The sequence below is a fragment of the Macrobrachium rosenbergii genome, chromosome 5, assembly GCF_040412425.1.
Source record: "Macrobrachium rosenbergii isolate ZJJX-2024 chromosome 5, ASM4041242v1, whole genome shotgun sequence".
Classification (NCBI taxonomy): Eukaryota; Metazoa; Arthropoda; class Malacostraca; order Decapoda; family Palaemonidae; genus Macrobrachium; species Macrobrachium rosenbergii.
Window position 1 is genome coordinate 24,638,480 of NC_089745.1, and position 26,096 is coordinate 24,664,575.

General features: G+C 35.5%; 1 protein-coding gene across 2 annotated transcripts in view; it reads right to left on the reverse strand.

Annotated features, from left to right (window-relative positions):
- The window catches only part of LOC136838603 (opsin, ultraviolet-sensitive-like), a 223,600-nt gene that overhangs the window by 121,939 nt on the left and 75,565 nt on the right, over positions 1-26,096 (reverse strand). The window lies entirely within an intron of this gene.

Sequence of the window (26,096 nt, forward strand, 5' to 3'; positions counted from 1 at the left end):
ACCGTATTTAGTGAAGAACAAACAGGAGTTGAGGTGCTCTGCTCTTATAAGAAAATGAAGACTGGTGAAAACCTACTCTTGGAAGGATTAAAAAAACAAAAAAAACAAACCCACCTCTTTGAAGGCTGGCCTTATATTTATTTCAAGAACTAACATTTTAACCCACTAGGAGTCAGTGGCTCCATTTTAACATCATTCCCGCCCCTTTGAAGATTTCTACTTGGCTTTAATAAGGGAAGGGAAGTTGGGGATGGGGTCGCGTACAGGGACAGAAGGCGAGCAGACGGGAGGGGAGATGAGGAAACGATTCTTTTTAACATTTTCTCTACTGGATATAAATGAAGTTCTTTTGTGTTCACAGAAGGCTTAAGAGTGAGGTCTGCTTCGTTCACCTTCAAAAGGCACATTCAAGGAAACGCTGCAGGAAAGGTAAGAATGAGAAAATAAAGAATAATAAAAAAAAGCAGAGAGAAATCATTAGCGACCTATTACGCCACTGATGAAATAAAATAAAATATCTAGACCTGTAAACAGGTAAATGTTCGCAAAATATCAAAACTCATATCAAATATAGTACACTGAAGTAGACTTTGAATTAATCTACCTATGAAGAAAATACTAACAATCCTTTAATTTCCCTCATGTAAATCATACTACCATTTATTGTATCACTTTACGGAATACAGTACATCGTTCGGATCGTATTCATTTTTTACATTCCATATACCAATGGATTGAGAGGTGTTTCATAATATGAAAATTAGAATCAATTAAAATAAGTGGAAAATAAAACTGCAAAAAATTCCTTGGTTTATGCAGATTTTTAAGCAGTTTTTCCAAATCATTATGCAATATTTCATTATTTCTTTTACAGACAACTAAAAGTGGATTTTCAATTTTCTCATTCGTATTTCGGGTATATTTTTCCCTGGATGGAATGGAATATGAAATTTAGGCCAAAGGTTAAGCGCTGGGACCTACCCTGAAAGGGGAATTGAGAGTTAAGAAAGATTAAATGATGCACCAGGAGGAAAATCTCGCAGTTTCACTATGAAACAATTGTTAAAAGAGGGCGGAAAGTAAGATGGAAGAAAAAGAATTTGAACTGAGGTACTGTAAAAGGACAGGAAGGGGTTGCAGCTAGGGACCGAAGGGACGCTACAAAGAACCTTAAGTAATGCCGGCAGTTGCATGGCGAACAGTGCACTGACAGCACTACCCCACTAAGGAGGTAGTATACCTAGAGTATATACTACTTTAATAGTTTATTTTCATTTGAATCACTAAATGTATGGTAATGCCAGTAGTTCAGTAAAAGATGATATTCAGATGATAATCATGTCCTTACTGCATTAAAATATGCTCCCATTCAGGAAAGCTAAAAATAAGATAGCCACTGAGACAATGATGAGATATTTACGCTTCAATTACAGCCAATTTTAATTCCCATTAGTCTTAAGTTAGCAATTCACCAAATCACACAAAAACCAACAATTTCACTGAAAACCAAACAGTGATGTAAAATTCAGACTCAATTTCCTCATTTGGAATTCACCAAATATAATTCCACAGAGTTGTATATTATATTCTGTACCGAATACTTATTACATTACAAAAAATCTAATTGTCAATACATGACATATACGGATTTTACTTAATATTTATTGATGAACAGTTAAGACTCCATACAAATATATACACTGTATATCTTTTCACCTTATAGGCGGAAGGGAGATGGGTTCCAAAAGGTGTTAGGCTTGCGGTTCTCAACAGGTCTTTTTGGAAAGAGATCTCTAAGCTCTATGCCCTTCTCCACCTTGGTTGTCACCAACTAAAGTGATTTGCCTGCTATTTTCAAGTGATGCCTCCTAACCGGAAATGATGTCTGCCTGACTGACGTCAACCACACTACAGCCCGACAAACATTCAGGCTATCAGCCGCCTGAACTGAGCAGGAAGAAAATCTGCCGTTGGCAGATTCTCAGCTACGCCATACGGCCACCAGACTCCGCCACATTTTGCCCATACAACGATACACAGTTGGTTTACTTACAATTACAAAGGCCGGATACGGTAGCCGTAATGTATATGGGGCCCTTTGCTACTACGTAAAAAGAAATTTAACAGACCTAGTCTATATTATTCACTCACTCACATTAAATACATGCATGCATAAGACTTGTATGGTCTAGTGGGCAGCGCCCTTGCCTTTCAATTGAAAGCCCTGATGTGAGTCAGAAATTTATAGACATACATACATACGTACAAACACACATATATATATATATATATATATATATATATATATATATATATATATATATATATATATATGTGTGTGTGTGTGTGTGTGTGTGTGTGTGTTAAACAATATTTCAAGGTTTTACCCCAAACAGGGTGGCTTCATCAATACAACAGACAAGCCTCGTTCACACTTCAGCTGCTGAATCGTCAGTAAACTGAAACACATTGCCAATTCAGCTTTATCATGAATGCGCGCTCGCACCTCCTGAATGCCCCTTCATTTTCTGATCCTTTTTCATGCATCTGTTCTGCACTTTCTATGTCGTTCACTTCTTTCCCCTCCTAATACTTCCGAATTATAGACTCTTTTCCCCATTCTTTTTACATGAAGAAACCATTTCAAAAACACTGATCCAGACTTTCATCTACATTAATCTTCGTCCACCTTATGTATCTACACAATTCTCTACGTTTCATTGCTTCTAACACCACACATGATGCGCACACAATTCATTAAATAACTTTAACCTTTTTTCTGTCATTCACAATCAACAAACATGTTTCTCTTCTTCATAAAGGAGAGCTGGCTCAACAATCTATTCATACATTCCCACCTTGGCTTCCATTAAAACTCTGTCTCTTTCTAGGCATGTGCTTCGCCTATTCTTCTGTTTAACCCTCATAACATTAGTCTTACATCTACTCAAAACCTTCTTCTCTTCAAGTAACTTTAATACTCTTTCAAAAATTTCTACAGGTTCTATTCACTATCCCCAATCGGCACTATTATCTGAACACAATCGTTCCATAACTCATTCTCAACACATTCTCTTCTCCCATAACTTGGCGCCTACATTTACGCGCTTCATCTAACTTCTTACATCACTAATTAGCGGAACAATATACTTTTGTTTGATTTATAAATATCTCTGTTCAATAACGATGACCTGGGAAAAAGAACTACGTATCACCTCTTTTTGATTACTCACTCAAGCCTCATTATCACCATTACTTCACCAACAGCGCAGGACAGAAACAAAATAACAATTCCTGAATCCTTTAGATCTGGTGTACAGCATGTGAAAATTTGACGTGTATCTGAGACCGAGATGGTTTGAATATAGTCAGAAATGGCAGATAACTGAAGTAGCAGGATGAACACTAGGGCCCAGAAAATCATGAATGAAGATCTTAATCAAATGGAATTCGAGCTTAAAATGCGCAAGACACAAGAGTGGAGAAACCTCATTTCACGTTTTAACCCCAAATGGAAAATCCAACATTCAAACGTTAGCAATGATGATGATAGCTGATCTACTTTGCTAATTGTTTTTAGTTACTTCTAAAATTATGAAGTAAAACTGATCAAGAAACTGTCGCCCAGCTTAACAGTACATACGAGGTAATGTACAATGCACGCGACGATACTTTAAGAAAAATTTCTCCGTTAGTGCAAGATGTCTACTCCATTTCCCGATCTTATAGTAGTAGAGTTTTTCTCGTTGATGATGGGAGTCAATGGTCTTGTCGTCGCGTCACTAGTCAATATATTGACAACTTGCAGGAGAAAAATGTTGTCTGGATCATGGGTAAAGTCAGTGATTTTAGTTCCTTGCCAAACAAGCTCACGCTTTTATAACTGTAACATGTATATGAGCTCATTTATGGTCACAGTCTATATACTGTGGATCTGCAGCATTAACATTTTTCACAATATGTATTTTCATTATGCTATTTATGCTCAATTGCCAGTATCTTTGAAACTGGTTCATATGCTGTCCAAAATGAGAGGAAGAACAAATAAAATTGCGTATTAGATAAACTAAAGAAACTTCTCATATTCCTTCCAAGCAATGTGCTTTGTACTGAAATCTGATTTAATAACCGTTGCAACATGTACTGAAAATGGCTCTAAATCAGTTACGAAAATGAGTTTAACTCTAGCCAATAGAAATATAAGTTTAGCCTGCCTAGGATGAATTTCAATGGTAATTCATTAATTTGATTTTCAAATTCTTCACCTAAAAAAAAAAGTTGAGTTAGTATGGATGCCAAGAATTTACTGGCTGGTGAAAAAAAAAGAACGTGATCTACTATCGTTAAGTTGCCTTTAGTACTATTCACACAATAACTTTCTTACACCAGCATGTAATAATGGCACAATTCACTAGCATATAATAATGGCATAATTTACACAGAAACACTTAAAGTTCGAAAACCATACATTTTCCCTCACATAGTGATGGAGGCATTTTTTGCCTCTGCAACAAAATTCTCAAGTAAAGATATAAAAAAGGTGGGGGCAACTGCTACCATCAGCACCATGCATATTCCTCATATTTGTTCTATTGCACGCCTTTTTTCCTAGGTCAGCGTATGCCACCCCTCAACATTTATTTTTATTCTCAGCAGAAGAGAGAGATAAGCACCAAATGCTAAACAGACAACAGGTGTTTGGAACATCTCCCAGCTTCGTAAAGCAAAATACCTTTGGCAACTACGAAAACAGTACTGAAAATACTGAGATCATGGATAAGGGCCAACAAAAAAACAATGTTTTGACATACTTTTTCCTGTTTGTTTGTACAGAAAGAGTCGAAGATTCACGGAATCACTAACCGATTACATAAGAATGAGTAAAAAATACCAAAAGTCCTTCAACTCAACACTAAATCCATCAGTAACAAGACAAGCATGAATCATCGAAATACTTTGTACTCCCTGAAGGAGGCGTTTTCTGCTTCAATCGTTTAGATCTCAGAATTCAGGGATTTAGACTATTGTATCCAAAACATGCACAGGAATTGTTTTTCAAGGTCTAGTATAGTCTCTGACATTTAGCCTTGGAGACTTTTGCTTATAGTGAGTATATTTACAATTACAGACGTGTTGTGGCACACGCACATATATAATATATATATATATATATATATATATATATATATATATATATATATATATATATATATATATATATATATATATATATATATATATATATATATATATATATATATATATATATATATTATAAATTATATGAATTTAAAAATAAATATATAAATAAATATATATAATGTATATATATATATAAAGTATATATACATATATATAGTGCATATATACAGTATATATTACACATACATTATATATATATATATATTTATATATACATATATATATGTATATATATACATATACATGTATATATATAATTTATATATGACAAACACATGCACATCTACTAATATCTACCTTGAACAAAAACACACAATCGACGAAGTTAATGCCTTGCTATTACTAAGACCAAGAACGTAGCACCGTATTAACGTAAAAGACAAAAAAAAAAAAAGCAGTTGTTACATGAAAGGAATATAACGCCATTTCCGCTACGCAGCATAAAAGAAACTTTAATTGCTAAGTACTTATTACCTAATGAGTTGTTTATACCTACGAAGTAGTTTTAAATACCTAATGAACTGTTTATACCTACGAAGTATTTTTACCAAGATTTAAGGGAATGTGTAAGCATAATCATTCGGCTATTCCTTTTCTTTCCTTTTGATGCTTACTACATTTTTCCCTCAGAGTCTTCCTCTTTAATCTTCGGTTATCACGGACCTATGGCCAACACAAGTATATAAAACACACAACTTGCTACTTACAATTATCTTTTAAACATTGTGTAAGAAAATACTGAACAGGCGAAATTTTTTCATACAAGAAAAAATAAAAATATTAAATGTACACTCAGATGACATGTCCCAACAATACGTTTGTATACTTCGTGGTTACATGTCACCAAAAAATTACCACATATGAAGAATGATGTGAATATATATTGAAACAAACAATCTAAATAATAAAACGACTAGAGGCATGGTAGACAAAATGACAAAAAGATGTGTCAAGGCTAACAGCTCTTCAAGATCTGTTAAGAGAACGAGGTAGGAGGGAGTCTTCCCATACCTCTAATTAGTACATCATGCTCTAAGTGCAAGATGAAAACTTTAAGTATTCTACACGTCTGGTGCAAGTGGTTGCGTTGAAGACCTGACGAACCACTTCAAGTGAATCTCCCCCTAAATCCTCAGCGCTCATATTTCACTCCTTATTCCTGGCTCACCCTGACTTACTGTTCAACATGTTAACACTAGTGTAAAATATGGGTTGAATCTTTTCTAATCCTTCCAGTTGAAACAAGAGAGAGAGAGAGAGACAGAGAGAGTCAATTCTCTAAACTTTTATGCTGTGTTCTTTTAATCGCTTCTCAACTTCTGCTTCATTATTTCCTAATTCCAACAATCAAGTCCTTTATGATCTTCGAATCGATTAAAGATTTCGTCCTAACAATCCCAACAAAATATAGAATATGGAGCCATCTGTCTATCTATCTATCTATCTATATATATATATATATATATATATATATATATATATATATATATATATATATATATATAGAGAGAGAGAGAGAGAGAGAGAGAGAGAGAGAGATAGATAGATAGATAGATAGATATATGTGTGTGAGTGTGAGTGTTCGTCAAATACAACGTAATTTTTATATTAAACTAAGAAAACTTGAACTCCCAAGATATATATATATATATATATATATATATATATATATATATATATATATATATATATATATATATATATATATATATATATATATATATATTGGTCACATTTTCCCAGGTACGTATGTTATTGTAATAGCCACAATGCAATCTTCTCGAATTCTCCACACTTTTGGACACGCATGTCATTACAAAGCCTTAGATACAAATGTAAGAATATAAAGTAATTCTGGTGGATGGAATGTAAGGAATACAGAATCCAGGCCCAAGGCCAAGCATTGGGTTCTATGAGGTCATTCAGCCCAGAAAAGGAAATTGAGAGTAAAAAAGATTTAACGGTGTATCAGGAGGAAGACCTTACAGTTGCACTTTGAAACAACTGTTAGAAGATGCAAAGTAAGATAAAAGAGAATATGAATGGAGGTATAGTAAAATGAATGAAAGAGATTGCAGCTAGGGACCGAAGGGACGCTGCAAAGAACCTTAAGTAATGCCTACAGTGTACCGTGAGAGGTGCACTGACGGGGAAAGTAACTCTGATGTCCGTAGCAGGATTCGAACCCTTATCCAAAGAATCAGAATAAAGCAATCTCACCGCGTTCTAGTACTCTAGATGCGGGTTCGAATCCTACTACGGACATTAAAATTACTCCATATTCATGCAATATGTTCCAAGGTTTTGGAGTGAAAGCATATCCAAAAAGTGTAACAAATACGAGTGGTTACAGAGCATTGTGGTTACAATTTTATATATTTATATATATATATATATATATATATATATATATATATATATATATATATATATATATATATATATATATATATATATATATATATATATATATATATATATATATATATATATATATATATATATATAATATATATTTGTATGATATACATATGTATATCTATACATACATATATGTATATATTATTATTATTATTATTATTATTATTATTATATATGACTAGTCACTCTGAGACGTGAATTACATATCTCTCACAATCTTAGGAAAATAATAAAAGACTGGCTGTGGTCCCTGGCCGGTTTCGTCCTTTGTCAACGGCTTAGAAATAAAGTCGAAACCTGTTAGTACCGATATGTATACTCGTATACTGTGTGTGTATGTTTGTCTGTGTGTGTGTGTGTTGTTACGATGTCATATTCCCTCGATAAATGTGAGCTTGAATACCCCTGACCTGAGTAACATCTACGTAACAAAAAAGGTTTCCGCGTGGAAAAAGTTGGCATATCACGTTTCTATTCACAATCATGACTTAGTACAATGCGTTTCCGTTCGCTTTAAGTGACGTAGCAAAATACGCTTCCGTTCGTTGTAAATGGCTAAGTCATAACCTATCATAATCGCAAACAACATCTAGACAAAAAAAAGTGATTAAACCAGTGTCATTTTAATGCTTACAATACTAACATTGGAATACCTAAATTTCTCAAATTCTGAGCGCCTCTTGCTGTTAATTAAACATGATACCAAGATATCATTTTATAATTGTGGCTAATCCTAAAATGGCCACCATATATACAAAAAAGAAAGCCGTAACTACACCTCCAGTTTCACGTGAAGCATTTAGAAACATGAAAAATCTTAAGGCCATCAACGGCCGTAAAACTTAGGAATCGGGACGGCCATACTTGTTTTCTTGTGGTATTCCATTATCTCCTTGCCCTTAGATTCCTTTAGACTACTGGCTGCACAATAACCCACTACTACCTCATACCTCAAAAAAAAGGAATGTGGACTCTATGGCTACCTCTCCATCGCTACCGTATATGTATGGTGCAATAAAAACCCACAACACGAACTTTCCTGCCAGGCTACTTATCAACTCAGTTGGTTCCGCATCTTACGGTCTAGCGAAGTACTTTGTGGATATTCTTAACCCACTGGTTGGTACCATCTCTAATGACAATATCAAGAATAACGTGGACTTGATAAATAAACTAAATAATGTACATATTAACAGCGATTATTATTATCATTCAGAAGATGAACACTGTTCATATGAAACAAGCCCACAGGGGACTTGAAATTCAAGCTTCCAAAGAATATGGTGCTCACTAGGAAGCAAGAGAAAGTAAAGGGAAATACAGTGAAAAGACCTCTTATTAAAAAGAAAAAATTAATTAATAAATTAACAAATAGATTAAAATGTATTAACATGCAAGGATAACAGCGTTAGGGTAGTAATGCACTGCATCTTCACTTGAACTTTTGAAGTTCCAGTTGCATGACATGCTCAGGGAGGCTGTTCCACAGTCCAACGTTGTGAGGAATAAAGCACCTCTGGAACTGACAAGTTTGGCAGCGAGGCACATTTACTGCATATTGGTGCTGCTGTTCAGCGAATCTGGTTGCTCTCGGCAGGAAAGGGGGATCAGGGATCAATTGTGAATAAGGAAGATCTCTATTAAAATACAACTTATGAAAATGTGACAAACAAGAGACCATCCGTTGATGGTCCAAGTCATAAATGCTAATATTAGGAAACAGAAACCTACCATCACGAACAACTCTATCTAAAAGAGATAAATCCCTGGCAGAAGCAGACATCCACACCGGAGAACAGTATTCTAGTAAAGGAAGCACAAATTACTTAAAACAGGTTGTACTAGTTTTATCATTCTTATAAATATATGAGGCCTTACGAAGAATACCTAACTTTCGTGCGGCATTTGCTGAAACTTTCATTAGATATTTCTCAAAAGTAATATGCGAGTTAAAAGTTACACTTAAAATAGTTAACTCTTTAAACTCATTCAGCAAAGTCCCATCCACCTGAGTGGGAGGATGGGGTGGAAAATCTGTACGAGGTTTGCTAATCAATAGTGTCATTGTTTTAGTGGAGTTCAGCCTCATACCCTACCTACTATACCATTCACTGATCCGGTCCATGTCCCGGTTGAGACTGAGGGCAGCTTCATTTCTCATAAGTGGAGACTTTACTAAGCCAGTAGTCATATCGCTTGAATACACCAAAAATAATAGTGGGCAAGAACATTACCCAGCAGAACTCTAGACACAATAGGTCTTAATTTACTATAGATTCCATCAACAGCAACTCGCTGCTGCTGCCTAACTGTAAGGAAATCTTGAAATAATCCTAAAACATATCCACCCCCTCCAAGATTCTGATGTTTATAAATAAGTGCCTTGTGATTTATTGAATCGAAAGCAGTACTAAAATCTATTTGAATTACTCTGCACTCAAAACCCTTATCAAGGTTCTCTTACAAATAGCTTGTCAAGTCTAAAAGAGCATCGCATATACCTAACTGCTTTCTATATGCATACTGACTATCAGCTAGCAATCCTTTAGATTCCACATACTTATATAGGAGCTTAAAAATAAGTTTTCACCAACTGTGAAGAGCAAAGGGAGAATAGAAATTGGACTGTAATTACTGCAGTCTGGAGATATGCCATTCTTTGAAACAGGCACTATATTACTAAGCTTGCGCTCATCCGCAAAGATACTGTCGACATAAAAATCTATAGAATCTACTAATTTTGGGAGACAACAAACTAGAAAATTTTTTAAAAAACAAAGAGCATAAACCTTCAGGATCTTCTCCACCCTAGCCTTCAAGATTATCAAGAATTTTCTTAACATCCCTTGAGCAAAATGCAAATTTTTTAAGAATGGCTTCAGGATGACAAGTATCAGGGAGAGGGACATCCTCAGCTGATGGCTTAGCTTCCAAAGCTCGATGAAGCATTTCAGCCTTTTCCCTACAGTAACCAATCTATCAAAATCTGTTAGTAGCGGTGGAATGGAAGGCAACCCTGACTCAAAGATAGATGATGCCAATTTGGTCCACCACAGATGAGGCTCAGTAATTCCTTCAAGTTTCCTCCTCAAGGAATTATTGTAATTTTTCTCTGTAGCATGGCCAGACTCAACAAAAACAGTGTAATTTTCATTTGAACGATTTCATCCTCATGTGTTGAATTTGGTCTGTTTGTCATGGTAAACTCGTCTACATGTATCATCAAACAATGGCTGGTAATTGGTCCTGAATTGAATGACCTTTCTAGGGACATACAATATCAAAATAGGCATCAGCATTTCATTTACCTTCTTCTTGGGATCAGGATCTAATACAGCATCTGAAATATTAAGTGCCTGACAAAATTCAATAATGCGATGGTAATTGGCTCTAGATTTCAGCCAGACCTCTTTTCCAATGGTGGCATCAGGAATATACTGATCGACAGATATGTCCATCTCAATGGTGCAATATCAGAAGTGCCTATATATTCACAGACCTTGGACTTGACAATAGCTGGAACATCTGCAAGTATGAGGTCTAATCTATTACCAGAAATATGAATGGGTTCCTCAATTAGCTGGACAAAATCAGAGGATAACAGAACTCAAACAGACCGGCCATGTTGATCTGTGGAATTTGAATTTAGCCACTCGCTGTGCTTTGCATTACAGTCTCCTCAAATAACGAATGGAGCTTTTGAATCCTGATACTGAGCCATACTAATCCTTTCCAAGAGACTGTCATATATAGAATCGTCGATATCTGGATTGCGGTACACAGCGATCACATATTGCAGAACTTGCTGAAATTTTTAAAACAAAGAACGTCATGGCAACTACACTACAAATTTTTCTGACGATAAATAGGTCGTCCAGACTTAGTGCATACAGCCATACCTTGGACATGTGGGATGTTACAATGATAAATAAAATCAGGGCCATCAAGCCCTGGGATTAAAAACTTAATTGACTTGTGTCTATTTACAAGTCTCAGATAAAAACATCAAATCATAGTTGCGGGCACAACTCTGGAGATCAAGAAAATCGGACCTTTAAGTTAATTAAGTACTTTGCAATTTCTCTTACTGTAATGAGTAACAGGCCCAGGTTCAGCTCAACGTCTCCCAAAAGAATTAAAATTAACAACATTAAATCAGTAGCATTGCAAAAATCAACAAAACAATAAACAACAATACCATCAACAACAATATTTACATTATTTACAAAAGTCTTTTGAAAGTATATATAAACATCACCATATGTCATTGGAATATGAAATCCGCCAGGTTTGCCACAACAACTAAGGGTGGGGGGGCAGTGAGGATGGATTTAGAAATTATAAAACACTCAGAAGGAAAAGATTAGGTAAAGACGAAAGCTCTTTCCTGTTAGTCCAATTAGCAACTTTTGCTTTCCTCATCAGCCTGTCCTACACACTTTTCGAAAAAACAGGAAAGTGAACAAAAAGTATGATATATGCCTGATTGTACACTCTGGCAAAGGAATTCAAACCCAAGACCATGGAAGGCCATGGTACAATGGCTGTCGAGAACAAGGTTTGTATTCAGAGTAACCATCTCTTTGAAGGGTTGCCTACCAAAACTAAAGGGTCCCTTCTACCTGTTGGTTTGATTTCTGAGTGTCCTTCTCCTAAAAGAGTTGCCTGGCAAGACTAAAGACTAAAGAGTCTCTTCTACCCTAACTCGCGTAGGCAGAGGCGTCACACCCCAAAGTGAATGTTGCTAAGAAAAGCCACAGTAACCCACTACCAAGGCAGAACTATTGGAATGGCCAACTCTAAGACCATGCTGTCTGTCACTCAGCGATATTAACGGCTTTATTCTATTTAAATTGCAATACTCGCACAATTTTAAGAAATTCTAATGTAGACATAAGAGGTCAGTACATATCTAAGTTCGATGTGCACCCAAACTTGTCTTATTTATTAGGAGTGATTACGCCTCGTAACATACTCAAGGGAATACAACATGAATAATAAAACTGAGAAATAACATGGAGAAAAAGTTAAGTAAACCTTAGTTTTACCAGACCACTGAGCTGATTAACAGCTCTCCTAGGGCTGGCCCGAAGGATTAGACTTATTTTACGTGGTTAAAAACCAATTGGTTACTTAGCAGCTTATTGTAGAATCCGAACCACATTATAGCGAGAAATAAATTCCTCTAACTCTTTGTCAGCCGGCCGCGGGAACTGAACTCCGGCCCATCGAGTGACAGTCTGAAGCTCAACCGACTCGGCCAACAAAGGAGAGAAACTCATTGAAATTATCCGGACCAATTTTAGGTGGTCTCAATGATTTATCAAATCTTATACTTAGTTAAGGTTATTAATAACCACCTTAATGTCATGAATACGGAATCTCAATGAAAATTGAACCGTATCTTTCTAATATATAACCTTTTGTTTCTTTAGCTAATATTGATCCATATTTAGAAATAAAGCTCACAAATTTTATCTGGGTTTTCACTGTTATTTATTCTTTGAGGATGTATCTTATTATGATTTTTAGCTTGTTTAACGTTCTTCCAAAATTCCTGGTACCTCTTTTTTAAATTCTGCAGCATCTTCCCCTGTGATCGCTTCCATTTTCTTTACATTTTTAAAGACACATCTAAAAGATTTGGGAACTTTCATGGCCTCGAACATAGAACCACTTCGAGGTTTACCCCTTTCCTTCCAATTAAGAATCTTCTTTCTAATATATAACCTTTTGTTTCTTTAGCTAATATTGATCCATATTTAGAAATAAAGCTCACAAATTTTATCTGGGTTTTCACTGTTATTTATTCTTTGAGGATGTATCTTATTATGATTTTTAGCTTGTTTAACGTTCTTCCAAAATTCCTGGTACCTCTTTTCAGTTAAATTCTGCAGCATCTTCCCCCTGTGATCGCTTCCATTTTCTTTACATTTTTAAAGACACATCTAAAAGATTTGGGAACTTTCATGGCCTCGAACATAGAACCACTTCGAGGTTTACCCCTTTCCTTCCAATTAAGAATCTTCTTTCAAACGACAGCATGAACTAACTGTTTTACCTATCAGTCCAACCCGGTATAAGTTTGAGAGGTTTATTCTTACTACAGCAGTAGTTTTCGTTGAGTATATTTGAATACCTATAAACAGCTATATATGGAAATCCAGTGCTTTTCTATGTCTTGTTTATACAATTGACGTCACAGCAACAAAGACTTCATGATGCACTATCCCTTTCGAAGATATATTTTTCTCTATATTTGATCTTACCTTCTGTCTCTCTATTTCTGTAATTCATTTTCAACTAACAAGATTTTCCTTAAAGACGTTATCGCTAATGAAAATCTGCGATATAACTGACAGATTCAAATTAAAAGCTAACGGAAAATTACCATAAACAGCCATACCAGTCCACATATATGTTCGAAAAATATTGAAAAAGTTTTTTTGAGCAGAAAATATGGTCTAACCAGCTAGTGTAATTCTTAGCTGTCCAATAGTATGCAAATCAGCAGTTGGGTAATTTAGAATAAACATGACAGAGAGAGCGAGAGAAAGAGCGCATGACAAAAAGAAGCGAGCTCATACAAAAAACGACCGTTGTCATGATCAGCCTTAAAATCGCCAACAATAATAATATTACAAATATTTTGCTCTCTTATGATTATTTCCACTGCCGCAACGACATTTGCAAATAAACATTTAATACCAGAGTTCTGATCGGAGATTTGTTAAAATTATTCCATTCATTAAATCATCACTAAATACAATTGAAATGATGGAAGAAAGAGTTTCTCCAAAATATAATAACACCTTTCGAAGGATGACTTTTAATGCCTTTACTCTCCCAATCTTTTACAAAACCTATATGCCTGAAACCTTCATGAAAGCCTTTTAGTAGAACCAAATCAGATTTATTCAACAAAATTTTCTGAAAGAACAATATCAAAAGACGACACTAAACTTTTAACCACCTCTGAACTGTTTCGTATAGTTACAATTATATTTGACACATCGAAGCATATTTTTTATTATTGTACTTCCTAAGCGTTTAAAATTTTCCGGCAATCTATACCCTCAAGCCAAACATTAGGAGACAATTGTTTTTGCCTATCATTCATATTTAAGGTTACTTTGAAAGCCTCATTATGAAAATTCTAAGCGCCAGGTTGCTCACAACTGTAAATGTCTGCAATAAAATCTTCCTTAACTTGGGCTAAATGCAGTTCAACAGAAACAGATGGGTCACAAGTTCCACTATACAAGACACCCATTCTTACTGCACTTCTTAGGAATGTGTCAGTCTTCCGATAATCAACTATGATTTTAGTCGTTTTCTACTCTGAACAAGTAGAAACCTATCATTACCTTCTTCGATATCGTTAATCGGAGCTTGAAAGTCATTTCTTTGCTTGGAACGGTTGTCCTCCTATACTGAACTCCCCAGTGTTTTCCTTACTCCTGGCAACAAAAGCTTCTCTTCTTCGGAAAAGGGAGGATCGTGTGTCTCGCTCTCATAGACAGCTCCATCATTTTTAGCATCCTCTCTTAGAACATTCACCATTTCCGCATATGACGGGCCAAAGCAAGAACATCTTATTTATTCGTTAGACGATTTAAAACAAACCAAGCCTCCTGTGAAGCTGGCGATGCACGAGGATCTTCTCCATTAGTTCCTTAGGGAAGAATCGCCACGGTGAACAGCTGAAGGAGCAGTTGTTCTTCTAGAGGATGAATTAACACTTCAGTTATTTTTGGGAAACTTTCGCTTAAGGGATCTACAACAAACTAATTCTACTAACTTCTCCAAGAAGCTAATAATGAATTTTTCTTAACTTTCCTTTAATAATGAATAAATACTCCTGGATGATAAGTCTGTCCTGATAATTTTCCTTCTTCAGATTAGCTGTCTCTTGAATGAGAGACTGTATTCACTGAGCCACAATGTCAAATCCAGATGACGGTGGCCTACTATGATAATTATCAGCAACATATTTCAGAATTTTAATAATGTTTTCATCACCTTTCTTTAACAAAGCAAGTATATCCTGAAGTTCGTATATGATCCAGTTTTCTTTCTGCCTTCTTATGGATCTTTCAGCAACACTATAATAAAGAGCATTTTTTCCTTTGATAATATATTCATCTTTATACTCTTCTAACGCTATTTCTTGCCTTTGACATATACATAAAAGGCTGTTCATAACTTGAACCTTCCGTTTGCCATAATACACTTAAACACTGTCTAGTATTTTCTATTCAATATACACAGCCTTTCCGTGGCAACCGCAAAAAAATATTTGTCAAGGGAAGAGAGCGTATGCGCTTTCAAATCTGTACTCCATACAAAAACAAAGTCCAATACAATGGAATTCAGCGATTCCAGTGATGCCACTGCATAACATCTTAGTCACTTAGTGTTGACAGTTCACGTCCAGACACGTTAAGTTATAATATAAAGACTGAAATACATATCGTTTATCTTCCAGGAGCGGAGTTTGTTTACGTTTCTCAGGAGGCGGGCATACACACACGCATACATTCATATATGTATGTATGTGTGCGTGTATATATATATATATATATATATATATATTATATATATATACAGTAAATATATACTTATATATATAATAAAATCGCCACGTGCTTACGAAAATAAGAATCAATAGAAGACACAAAAACACCTTCTATTACTGGAATGTGGAGAAAAATTCCCGATATTTTTCCCTCATTTAACGGCTAAAGGTGGATGAAATCCTCAGACTACTTTTTCTTTCTTTCTTTTTTTTTTTTTGGTCGAAATTAGGGTCTTATTCAGTTGTTACTTTCTGGAATTTTTAGGAAGTCAGAAATGTTGGAGAGGGAGGAAATGTGTCAGGGCTTTAGAGAGGGCTGACGATGAATAGAGATATATTAGGATATTACAGATGAGATCGTGGATAAACTTCGTTCCCTCTAAACTTTTTTACTTCTAAATTCATTCGTAAGTTCACTATCTTCAGGGAAAACATACTAGCAACAATTATGATTTTAACAAGGAAAAAAACGGGTTTGACCTGAAGCGTATAAAAGAGATTTCAATAACAGTGAAAAGGTTGCAAGGGCCAAGGTGCTTGTGATACCAATCTTCGAATTTATATTCATGCTATGAAACCTCTCGACAGATCTTGACATTAGTGCTGTGTGTTATCGTTTTAACCATGATCCCATTATTTTCATAGTTTATACAGATAGGAATTGGGAAGCATTTCTTAGTATTATATTTGAGCTTCTAACTAACAGACTGTAAAGAACAATTGTTAATGAATACTGTAGCGTCTACAAGATTTGAATCTCCTGTCTTATTGGGTAGTGTTTACAGCCCACTACTATTTGTATTATATAAGCATCATATACTCGTATAGTTTGGCCTACAAAACATCCTTATTTGTAAAGATGATGCTATTTGTTTGCATCTTCACTTCTGTATTTCCTTTTCCCGTATTGGGCTGCTTTCTATATTAGAGACCTTTGGGGATGCAGCATTCTTTTTCCATTTAAGGCTGCAAGCTGGCTAATAATTAATAATTCACGAAATTCTGCGGAAACATGTTTCTAACTGTTTACTGTCTATTTTCTCAAGTTATAAATTCAATATAAATTCTTCTTTTATGATATAAAATATATTTTTTCATGTATGCTTAGTAATAACAGTAAAAGTAATATTTTTTCCTTAAGCTTTCTCTTTTATTTCCTTTTATTCTGCTTATCATATCTAAATACTGGTTCTTGTTAAAACTTAAACACAAACATATTCAGAGAAGTTGGAGTCAACAGCCAGGCAACAACTTTAGTCTTCCCCCATTTAAATCTTACCACTACCATCACAGTCAGCTCAGTTTTTTCACCCTTGGAATGGAGTTTGCTCTGTGAATAAATGACCAATTAGTCGAGAGTCACCCTTTTTTCTTTCTTAAATCCTTCCGCAAGGTCACATTCTAGACCCCTCACAGCTAATTACGATAAGCATGGTCGAAAGACAGACATCACAACTAACCACCAGAATAAGTGTCTCTGCGAGCCAGAGTAACCTTGCTACAAAACTAAAGGAAGGTACCCTTGTACCCTTAGGCAAAGACTGTCCACCTTTGTGGCAGAGGGATCACTCACAGTAACCTAACATGACTAATCAGCCACCTACAAACTGCTCACAAATCAAAAGGATAAACACACCAAATTTACCAGTCACAGTAAGGAGACATTTCTTGCAAAGAAGTAGACTATGGTAGTGCAAGTCCTGTATTTCTTACTGAAGACCACCCAGACAAAATAAGTAAAGTAATCTGCCCAGTCTCTGATGTTTAAATTACTAATTACAACTTTATAGAGTCGAATATGGACACTATTAAAACTGTAACATAATCTACCACCTCTAAGGATCTCCAGGTTGTTGCATGATCAGTTTCATTTAAAGTGACCTGATTCACTAATGTTCGTTAAGTGAAATTTCCTTTTTATCTATATATCACCCAAAAGAGTGAATCTAGAAACAACTGTAAATTCTCTGCATCCACATTACTTAAGAATACTGCTTATCATTGCCTTCCATTTTGTGCTTAGACATTCATTATGCACCTCCTGATTAAAGCAATTTATCTTTACTGCATGTTTTATTCACCGACATAGTTATAATGGTTATCTTATATGCGAATTTGTTAATATAGAACAGATGTTATTATCTTTTGATTAGTCACACCCACTGCTGGCAAGTCATGAAAAAGTACTCAGCAAAGGTGATTTTTAATGGTGCATATCTGAGTCAATGTGTGTAATAATGAGAAAACCGGAGGGAACAGAGAACACAATTTGAACCAACGGCGTGAGTCCATTATAAGAACAACGTAAGTGAATAGAAAAACAATAATATTTTTAAAAAGAAGCAAAAGGTGAATATTTTAATTACTTTTGGTTGATATTCAGCAACTACTTCTTAATGAACTTATATTTCATTATACTTTTCTCGTGTTGATAAATATATTGTTGATTTAGTCTGGTTAATCATTTGATTCTTGAACGCAATTCAGTTATTTTTTGTTTCTTTACTTCATCCTGATTTACAATATTCTTCTTCTTGATGATTTGTGAAATCAAGATTAATTATGCGATTTTCTCCCGTAGAGGGTAGAGCCGTCAGAGCAACCCACGTGGTACTCTGTAGGCATTACTTTTTAGCCTTTTACCTTCCTCAACCTTGCTTTTCAACTTCTTAAATTCTAACTCCTTAGTGCAACCGCGAAGTTTCCAACCGGTTTTTCTGTCCAACTACTCCTACTCCAACAACCTTTTCGCTTTTGGCGGGGGCTAAATGGCCGAAGGTGCCACAGCGCTTAGACTGATAGCCTGGATTTCATAAATCAGTAAATTAAATATGTGATTTTCCTTTTTATCTGAAACTCTTGAGTCTTATTTCGTGCGCAGGATTATTTTGCATTTTTGTAAAATGTCCAAGTGCATAAAAATTACTGCAAATCTGAACTCCGTAAAGAAGAATCTTACCGTCTGTTTCAGAAACTTGTAAATTAATATCATGAAAATTCACACAGTACTCAAAGTTCAGGGTGCTTTTGGAGTAAACTGTATATATCCTTAATCACTCTAACGTTTGAGTCTTCATATTTCAGACTGATTGAAAGGGAAAATAGAATTTATCTGAAAAATCAGGGACGCACACGTCCGAACACTAACGAACCATGAGAATCATTGCAACAAGTGCAAACCACCTCGATTGATCATAGTGTCACCCTCAATGGTCTCATAGACACACAAATAATATTTAATTCGTGTGAAAACTACATATTCCGTCATTGTACTTGGAGATTGTGCTAAGGGATACTGTAGTGCCACTACATTGCACTTCTGATATTATTGCATAAAAATCAAACGATAATTTCATGTAACCTGAACGGGGAGCACACATACATAATAGATAATTGAGGAATAGGTAAATTTAAAAGTTTATTGAAGAACCCTGAGACATAACTTGTGACAATCTGTGAATGGTTAGATTTTGTAACACTCAGTAATCCCTGATAGGAAGGACCTGACTGCACTATTAACGCTGAGAAGGTTCCAAATGAATGGTGGAAAGGAACCACTTGTAATTGTAAGATGGGTATAAAAAGCCTTAGTTGAACTGTAAGCTGTAAATCATGTATTGATTGAAAACTACTGGAAATTACGAAAGGATTAATGAGAAAACAACTGTATGTTGAGAAAAACAGTGGGGCGTCAGGAAATAAGCATTTTTCGAGTGATAATCTTTAAAGTTAAAACGAAGCTTATGTTAAATTGTGTAGATAAGAGAGTATTTCACTCTCGGACATAAAAGTGGGTCTCAAACGAGGGTGAATTATGTCCCATCACAGATTCATATTTTTATGGACTGCGATGAGAAAAGTCAAGGATGGGGCATGAGTATAATAATAGCGCTGAAAAGTACTGTGAAGTGTTAGATGTCTAGAGGAGACTTTGTTGGTAAAGTGAAGTCAAGATACAGTGAATAATGGAAAGGTTAACAACGTTTGTAAGTGAAAAAAGGTAAAAGCGATTGTTACGAAGAATATGCTAAGTAGGCCAAATGGAAGCCAGGTAGAAAGAGCAAAGTACGTTAGAATAGATGGCAGAAAAATTTGTTTATTAAATAAATAAGGTATTTAGAAGCAAATGTAATGGATGATAGCAGGTTAGGAGAAGAAAAGGCCTAAAACATGTAGCATATAGTAAGATGCAGCAAAATATTGTTGGAATATTTCACCGTGATAAAAGTGAGGGGATAAATGTTTAAGAGAAACAAAAAACAAAGAGGCGGAGACAGTCCATATGAACTGAATGGGTAGAATATGTGTGGTAAGAATGGCTGAACGAGTAAAAAAAAATATAGTGATAAAGAAATGCTGCCAAAAGTTTGCATTTTTGAAAAGGTGAATCATAGTGTTTTGATGGGGCTTGGTCACATGGAAAGTAAGACACTACTTTCTGGTGAAAATGTACAATTCGGAAATACAGGGTAAAAGAGGTGTATGAAACAGGTTCAGTGTTCTGCTATGATTTGGAAAGCTCTAGGTACCACCATTCCAGAACATCACGCAGGATACAACAGAACAGAAGCCGTCAGAAACTTTGCAGCTGTGTAGACAACAATGACCATCCCCAATAAAGCATAGACCTTATCATCCCGGATTACCCTGTCGGATAGACGTGGAAGAAAAACCGTAGGCACTGGATATTCTTGTGAAACAATGATCATCCTTAATCACCTGCTTGACTGTTTCGAGCACCCACAGTTTTGAGCATGTTCAAAACTTCGCGGACATCCTGGAACATCGGTGCTTATCCTGCACAATTTTTCAAAAAGAGAATAGCTATTATACACATTCGAACGCACTCCTCAGGGTAATTGATTTTACGCTATATATGTGATACATATACAACACACACACACACACACACACACACACACACACATATATATATATATATATATATATATATATATATATATATATATATATATATATATATATATATATATATATATATATATGTATATCAAGTTAGTTGAGGAACATAATCTTCAGCTTCTTGATATGCATGCACACACACACACAAGTGTATTCACAAAAATAAATATACGCACACATGGAAGAACTAGCTGTTCGTATAATATATTTTCATGCTTTTGTTTACAATGTTTTCCTCGGTTTCAGACATTTTTACATTTGATCTTCTATCTTAAAGTGATGATAGTGTGTGTGTGTGTGTGCGTGTGTGTGTGTACATTAGTTTGTCGATTCACATTGTCTGTCTAAATACTGAATAGACGAATATCATGTAAAACCAAAGCTAGATTTATTTCATATTATTTAAAACAAAATTAAATTGTCTTGATAAACGACTTTCACTGCATTCCTTTTCAGAAATCACAAAGGACAACATTAACGTCATCAAGGTGTTAAAAAAAGTATTTACGGTAGTAGTCGATGACTGTTCTACTACGGGTAACCTATAATTGACCAAAGCTGTGGTTGTTCCACAGAAGTTGTGAACATGATTAAAACTGTCAGTACTCGAGACGATTCAAGCAGGATGATAAGGGTAGCCAAAGTTTCCCAAGGTTTCTCCACGGTCGTCTACGCCGATATTCAAGGTTTCTTACGGTGGTTAGGGGCGTGCTGTCTGATCCCAGTTGGCTCGCAGCGACCCTGAATATTCAACAAGAGTCGGATCATATATTCCCCTCCAGCAGGGGATGGAATGCGCGAGCCAACAGGGACCAGACAGCACGCCCCAAACCACCGGGCACATCGCGCCCCTTAGGGGACACGAGAGCGCCCCGCGAACTTGCGAAGGCCAAGTAACATGCTTGCTCAAGTCGCTGCGGCCCCGCCCAGCACGAACCTCCAGCCGTTAATCAACGTGGAACCTTTGGACGAACACATGCACTGAGATTTAATATTTTACACATTTAAGTAAAAACAGACATTTGTTTATTTGTACCGTTTACATGTTGTAAAATTTTTCATCATTTTTGTACCTTATTTTCCGTATTTGCAAAATTTTTTTTATTTATTTTTGTACCTTATTTCCTGTATTTGTAAGCTAACATTTAAGACTATACTAAATTTTAAATACAAATTAAAGGAAACACTAGCACTTGCTATTATATTCTAAATAATTATTTAATCACATGTTTAAACTTTCACTTTTATTGTCATACATGTTCTTTTGTACCCGAAACAACGCCTTGAAATGGTTAAGCTGTTAATTCCTTAACACCAGCATGCAGACCTCAAGGTCATCCTCCCCACACGACGATATAAATAGGTCGAAAGGCCAGATTGTTAAGTCAGTAGTCGCTTGATAATGCCATACAGCGAAACAGCTGTCGCCAGTAAATGAAAGAAGGAAGTCTGCGTATTTTTCACCAGAAATTGACGAACGAGAATCGGAAAAAACTCCGACGGTATGAAGATACCTGTAAGAAACTTATTGATGCCCCAAAGGCAATTGCTTTTAACAAAAATATATACACTATATACATACATACATATATATATATATATATGTATATATATACACACACATACACATACATACATTATATATAATTTTGAACGCACAAAGGAGCCACTGCGTCACACGCTTGCACATACTCTCAGAGTACAGAACTATTTATTTACATATCTGGTTTGTTGACATAACTGACGCACGAACTTAGGGGAAGAGGTTCAAGCTGCTACATGACACAGCAAAAAATATGCGATATCGTGTGCCAACTTCCCTCAGCGATCCTTGACGGAATAACAAAGATGTGTTATACAGGAACGGCTAAGATAACCTTCAGGGTACTTCTAAGAAGTGAACTTTTGCACTCATTTTCAGTGATGTTCCTCGCCAAAAAACAGTTGTAAATGCTTAGCACATTCTGAAAATTGGGTATAATTTTCATATTTCGCGTATTTTCACGTTCGCTAATATGAATATTATATAAAACGAGTAAGTCCTATATAAAAATACAACATTCTTTATTGTTTTCGGTCATAATATGTAAAATATTATGGAAAAAAATGTCCCTACATTATACCAACCACAATTGATGGTAAGCACATCTTTCAAGCCAGTATATTTAAGTATGTATGGAAAATGTATGCACATACATATTCACGGCACATGTACATGTCCATATAAGAACGGAAAAGAAGGATGCTATATTCCCTGATAGCTGGAGGTCTTTCTATAGGATGGTATTTTTTTTCATCTACTACCTTCCTGTTTCATTAGGTTCATACCGCTAAAGTTATTACATTTTTTAAGAGCTTTATGTGAAGTTTTTGTTTTCGCTTTTCACTGTTATAATAATAATAATAATAATAATAATAATAATAATAATAATAATAATAATAATAATAATAATAATAATAATAAGCCCAGTTTTTACAATAATTTTACCATAAAAGTAACATTAATATGCATGGCCTAAACAATTACTTTGTGAAAGTATTAAAACATTACGTATAATTTACGGCGCGACATTTCTTTTACGAAAATCAGCTGGGACTGGCGTCTCTGCCAGCACTCCTATCAAAAAAATCAATAAATGGTTGAATCAACCCTTTTACATTACATACATTTCAGGAAAACATGGTTGAACATTCTGTCTGCCCGTATCCAAGAAAGCCTCGTCTAAACCGGAAGTCTATTTTGGCTATCATTGAACGAATAAACCTTGAATCGTAGCCCTCAGTCCTGTCAACAGCCACTCGAGCCGATCGTTGATCGAATTACATAGATACACATATCCTCGTGAGCACGCGAGCGTGGGAGGCTTCTTCTCGGTGTATTTCTTTCTCTCACGTTAGTAAAATGCACCATTTCTGGCGTCTATGACCTTTTATGTAGTACGGCGGGTATGCAATATACAGAATACATAGCTCCCTCTCTTTCTCTCTCGTATAGAGACAACTTATTCATTCAAATCATAATGCTTCGCCTCCCGCTGCAAACTCCAAGAAGTCCAAGATTATTCCATGATTGTCCCAGCAAAGACAAATTCATCTCCACATTGCCAGACACTGAAGGACAGTAGATGGTTTTGAAAAAGAAGTCATGAATGGCGATAAAGAAAAAGAAAATGACAAGGATAAGGCAGCCTCTTGCTAAACCACCAGGATTCTCCTACTAAGCTTGCCCTGCAGTACAGCAGAATAGATGTCTTTTCTATGTACATAGCAAGGACAGATCAAAATGGGTAAGAAGCGTAAGGTGTTCAGTGTTGTTGAATGTGCGTTAACAGTTAAAGGCAAGTAATGAACATACCAGACTATTCCGAGTTGTAGTCATAGAAGAAAGTCCCTGACCGTAAAGCAACCCAAGAACACACTCAAGGTGTTTGCAGCAGGCCCTCGGTCCCTAGCTGTACCCAAATTTTAGCCCTTTACTCTACCTTCACTCCACCTTACTTTCTTCAATCTTGATGCCCACACCTTTCTAACTAATATTTCTTAGTGCAACTGAGATTTTCTCCCAGTTCCGCCTTTAGATTTTTTTACTTTTTTCATTCATTTTCTGGATCTCTTTATCTCACTGCCCAACCACTTAAAATCCCTCCTTTGCGCTGTCTCAAGCTATAAATAGCCGAAAGTGCCCCAGTGCTTGTCTTGACAGTCTAAATTTCATTAAATAAATGAAGCAACTTTGCATTATCTTAAATTCTGAATACTGAATGTTCTCATTTAAAATCATGGACATGATTAATGGTTTTTAAATCAAAGAATTTACTAAAAATACGAAGGAAGGATTGAATGACTGACGAAACTATTATAGAAAGTTCTGCCGAGCGACACGTGAATAATTTTCAAAAAATACCATCTCTTTCGCATTAAAATGCAATGCTGACATCTGCGATTTAATATGGTAATATTAATGATGCTAAAGATGTACCTATCAAACAATTTTCCGGGGAGAGTTCGTATTTCAGAAATATTACCTCTTCCTGCCAAGAACAATGAAACTAGTAAAAAGAAATCTATGTAAGAATTGAACGTTAAATTCACATTACTCTTTATTCCCAATGCTCATCACCATTAAAGAATGTGGTTATCTGGGCTTTAACAATTCGTACATTCTTTAACAATTTTCCTTTAGTAATAATAAAAACTAGATTTTTCTCTATTAAGGATGTTAGATTGTTGCTGAGGCTATCTTTCACACTAGAACGCAAGAGAGAGAGAGAGAGAGAGAGAGTAAATATTCTTGACTCCTACAAATTCTTACTCATTTATCATGACACCAAACCACGCAGAAAACTTATCCTCTTTCTTTTCCACGTCATACTATTCAAGTCTCCTTACTAACCCGACAGATAAATTAGCATTTCGTGCCCGCCTCTTACCAAACTTGAATTTCAGATCTGTCGTGGAACGTGTAATAGTTATATTTCTAAGGACCCTTAGGACACAAACGTCAAGGGTGTAACTGCTACCACGCCAAGGCTAGCCAGTACCTCGCATAAGAGTATTCAAGGAAAAACTGGGAATGATATTCAAGGAAAGACTACGGGGAAAAAAACTGTATTCATATCACCTACAACTAAGACGAATGAATGAGCATGACACTAAAAAACAATGACTAATAAGAAAACCTTTTAAAACCTGCTGCATGACTGTATTCAGAACAGTCTACAGTCGAAACCTATGACTAATAAGAAAACCTTTTAAAATCTGCTGCATGATTGTATTCAGAACAGTCTACAGTCGAAACCTATGTAACAACCATGGCTTGATTGTATTCGGTATTCCCAGAGTAAAATCACGTGGAATAAGGGGACACGGGGATGAAGAAATCTTTAGTCTTACTAAATTCTATTTAGGGAACTCTAAAATCGAGGACAATGAAGCTATAATACGCAAGTTCAAGATGCTGTTGTTAATATAT